Below are 4824 nucleotides of genomic sequence, written 5' to 3'. Positions count from 1 at the left end.
AATGCGGGAACTTGATAATTTACTCTTTGGTCTAGTAACTTTTTTTTAAATTCAGAGAATTGATACCTTCCATCAAAGTCGATAAGGAATAATCAATCCCATGATGCCGCTCCCATGACATGGGACTATCTACCCCACAGTTGTGCACATTGGAGGCATTTCGGAAATTCTTGCAAGCCTTTAAGAACGACGAGGAGTCGACCATTCCAGTTTTAGCTTATTTAGAAAATTTATAGCCAATTAGAGCGTTGAAAGATTGAAGAGCAAAGCTCTACAAATGTAAATTACCGAACGCATGAGGGTTAATCCTTCTGCAATGATTGGGTCAAATTTACCCAATTTTCATGAAAAAAATTCGTTAATTACAGAGTTAGGTAATTTTAAATAAGCCGAGGCGTTTTCTATTCGTTAAAACCATTATCGGCTATGGTTTTGCAAAAAATAGAAGAGTTTTTTATTTTATTTTGTTTTCTCGAAGCAAAATAGTTTTTCCATACACTCACAGTGTTTCTGGGTAATTTTGATCCAAATCAAACTTTGAGCTGGTAAGCATACAGCACTTGCCGGTAAGGTATCTGCATATGATAAATAAAATATTAACTAAATTCAATTTTTTTTTAATTGTCTAATTTCTATTGTTGGGTCAAAATGACCCAAAACATAATGGAAGGGGTAAATTCCAAACACTGCAGAAGGGTTTAGCTCACTATTTTTAATGTTTATTAGATGCCTTAATTTATGTGCCCAACAATGTACTACTGAACGGCAATTTTACTTAAATAATATTAAATAATGTTGGTAATTATTATCATTTCCTTGCCATTGTTAGTAAAAGGTGTTCGACATTCAACTTTTAGGGCAAGAAACGCTCACAAGTAGATACACACTTGCATACATATAAGTATATAATAGTGCGCGTGCAATAGCTCCATAAACTACAATACATTTCTTGGGTTGGGAAAGGAAGTGCTAATGCGAATAAAATAACAGGGAAACTTCCTTTTATGATTTTCTGGGATTTTCCTACATTTATCGCTGTGTTATACTCTATGTTTGTATGACTTTTAGCCCGCTATTCATATATTAAATTAATTTTCAAAATATACTATAATATACACATTTATTCGGAACAGCATAACTGCGCAGTCATAAGGGAAATACCAAATATAACTAATAGTACAAATTAGTACATTAGGCTAGTCCAAAAATGCATGTGAAAAAGTTAAGTCGGAATTTTAATGCCGACACTCCCTAGGATTGTTTTATATAAAAAAAATATACCCCTGTTAGAACAATCCTACTTTACTGTTTTTGGACCACCCTAATGAACATACATATGTAGGGGAAATTTTAAATACAATGACGAAGAATAAAAATTTATTCAATTTGGTATAGTGAGGCGATACAATAATGCAATCAAAATACATGCTTCTCATCTCATAACGAACGACGTGGCCAGTTCATTTAGCAAACGAAACGACTGTCTGGTCTGCAAAACCTCCGAGTACAGTTCGAGGCCTATTCGTTTCAATATGTTAAGCATTGGTGTAAAAGGGGTACAACTTGGACGCAATAAACAGGTAGCAGCATTAGAGCAATTATGCGTAAATTTTGTGATTGGTTTTGTACTCTAGAATGTCAAAAAAGTAAAAAAAATTTCATTACAGAGTAAAAGGAAAACCAAAATGACCATTCATGAGCCATTTCGAATGAAAAAAAAATAATAATTGTAATCTTTCTGTTGTTTTCTATTCAATGTACCTTCGGTACAACTGTCATTTCTGGGCCTACGACGCGTCGCAGTCTTGTCTGCTTCGACCTTCTTCAGCGGCGCACAGAATCTAATATATTGAGAACGAGAAAAGATAGCAAAACGAGTGCAAGGGTATTTTATAGCTGAAGTAATGGAAAATTCAAGAAATTACCTTAAAAAATATAAGTTTTGAATTTTATCAGAAACTTTTGAAAAAATTTTAAACACATTTAAATTTAATTTTTTTTACAGTTCTCTACATGCTATTTTTAGGTAAAAGAAGTATTCAAAAATTTTACTTTTGAAAATCGTTTAAAAGGGTCTCGGCAATAATTACGGCCTTCTTAAGCAACATTTGTATAATTTTTTGTTAAATCAAAAAAAATAAATAAATTAAGCTTAGGTAAATATCTCATTAAAAATCCCAAGTGATTTTTCCTTTAAGAATTTCCGACTAATAATATTTTGTGTACAAATTAAAAGAATCGAAAATATTTAAACTAGATTCACATTTTGCCTAGAGTTTTTCCGCCACTACTCTGTGCCCCACAATATTTAATTAAAACTCCATATAAAGTACGATAATGGCAAACTCCACTCACACACATATGTACACTCCCCAATATATGTAGAGAGTATCAACTTGAAAACTTCCAACACCAAAACGCGACAGACTTGAATTGAAGCCACTTGAGATATCAAGATTTTGACATTCACTGCTTCTTACGCGCTACTGCCGCCGACTGCGCACTACAGTTAACGAAGAGGTTTTCCTTACATTTTGTGCTTTTTATTTTCATACCACCAATGTGTGTGGTTATTAGTGCAGCACTCGCAGCTAAAAGAAGAGCGTACTTGAAATTCAAAATGCTTTTGACGTGCACTCAAGAAATCAAAATCAATTTCCGCGCCACTACGCGCCCAAAAATCAAAGCCACTTGCCAACACGAACACCGACATTGAACGACCAAAAAAAAGGAGGTATTCACATACATACATATGTACATAGTTATATATAAATGTGACTATGTTGATTATTAAACTTCGGCGCTGAATTATTTGAAATATATATTGAAATGAACGAATGAAGGAAGCAAGGAGTGTGCGGAAATTTAATTTTGACTAGCACAACAACAACAAACAAACTTCAGCAGCTGCAGGCACAAAGAAAATTTGATTTGCATTAAATTAAAGTCGAAAGCAAAAAATCATCTGCAAATTTTCAAAAGATAAGTACTGCCTACAAAAATAAAAAAGTTGAAAGAAATTGACATAACGCAAGACCAGCAGCTGTGACGTCTGTCTAGAAAGCGACAGCGGCCTCAAAAAGACGCCAGTGTTATTAATTTCACATTTTCACACCTTTACATCGACATGTGCCCACACATGTTATGTGCAACAATTCACCTCCTTGCCTTGGTGGTATGTACTTTGCTGATTTACATTCGCCGCATGCTGCAGATATTTTGATAAAATTGCGTATACGCCATGGCAGCGCGTTGACAGTGTGATGTATTAAGCTGCCGCAACTCGGCCGTTCGGTCGTTCGGTCGTTGCTTGTGTAACTGAGGTTTGGCAGCTGTTGAAAAGTGCCCGCACTGCGGCGCAGAAAAGCGGAAATAAATATTGGATCCGCACACTTTTCGTTACAGTTAAACGCGCATGCAAAGGCGCAGTATAGCATATGGAATGTTATGTGCACAGCATAGTAAGAACTAAGAAGTGTTGAGCTTTCGCTGAAGAGTGAATGGATTTTTAATACACTCTTATATTTCAATAGCTTGGCCCATCAATATAAAGGAATCTTTCAATGCAATACTTACCAACTTTGAGGTGTTTGAATAAATTTAAAGTCTGCAGGACCAATGAAAATAAAATATTATGGTGGCGCTGTAGTCAGAACAATTGCAGAAATTGCGTTAATGGTCCGAGAACTTTCCGTAAATAAATAATAGGGAGTTTAGATTAAGTTAAAGTTTTAATGATATTAAAGTAAAACACTAAAATTTTTACGCTACTAAATATCATTTTGGCGCATCGTTGTATAAGGAAAGTAGCGTGCAATACTATCTAATCTCACCGCGCTCACAGAGTTGTCCAAACAAACTGATCACTGCCTGCCACTGATAGCCAGGCGGCCCTAACACCTCGTCACCAATCTTCTAGGACCACTTCACTTTCACAACTATAGAGCTGACGAAGTAGCACTGATACAAAAATTAGGATCACTCAAGGCATTCTTATATAATGAAAATTTTGCAGTTACCATTAACAAGATATGGAAATAAGATACATAAGTCGTCAGCCTAAGCAGCCAGAACATATGCCTCGCGAGCTTAGTTGTTAGAGGATATTTCTTGATTAGTCTGCGGGGATGTAGAGAAAGATGTGAGATGTGAATTTCCGGCCAAAGGGACTTACAATCTTTGCAAGTGGCGGGAATCGGCCAACGTTCGCTGAAACTGTTAGAAGAAGCAGTCCCCAGAACTCCAAAGGGACTTCAATAGGCGTCCCCGTCAGAAGAGATGGCTGCAGAGATACGCTTTCAAGCCAATTAAGCAGCCATGCACCTTCCTATCATACCACTGTGCCGTGGATTTTAAAAGTGACGTATTTTCCGACCAATTTCGTTAGTACCAAGAGTATTCTTAGAGCCTTGATTACCGCCTAGCTGGTGGAGAGAATATTTAAATTCCTAATTTTTATTATACTATACGCAGTCGGTAAAATGCTCCATTTTAAGATTTTACTCTAGTTTGAAATACGCTTAAAAAATCTAGAAATCTAATTTTTAGATTAACAAAGAGTTCCTGATAAAATACATCTCGTCCAACTCTACTATCTTACTAAGACCCATCTCGTGATACGTCAACTTGTACCTTTGCCCAGAGATTTCCAAATTCAATCGGAACCTGCGCTGACACTTTTCTTCAGGTATGAGTTCGTAGTACTGCTTAGCCTCATAGCGAAGCCTACTGCTGCTGCTGCCTTGAACGCAATTTCAACCGCTACGGGGCAAAATAAAAAATCGCCAAAAAATTCTAGTTGTACCCTGATTTTGCTGTATTTTG

At 36.1% G+C, this 4824-nt stretch overlaps 1 protein-coding gene across 1 annotated transcript in view; it reads right to left on the bottom strand.

The window, feature by feature from the left end:
- Positions 1 to 4824, bottom strand: part of LOC118750352 (neuroligin-4, Y-linked) — a gene marked incomplete in the record, with an annotated part of 198765 nt that overhangs the window by 66162 nt on the left and 127779 nt on the right.

This window comes from Rhagoletis pomonella, unplaced genomic scaffold (assembly GCF_013731165.1).
Source record: "Rhagoletis pomonella isolate Grant_MI unplaced genomic scaffold, Rhpom_1.0 Rhpom_scaffold_00001, whole genome shotgun sequence".
In the NCBI taxonomy this organism is placed as follows: Eukaryota; Metazoa; Arthropoda; class Insecta; order Diptera; family Tephritidae; genus Rhagoletis; species Rhagoletis pomonella.
This window is presented reverse-complemented; position numbering and strand designations above follow the sequence as displayed.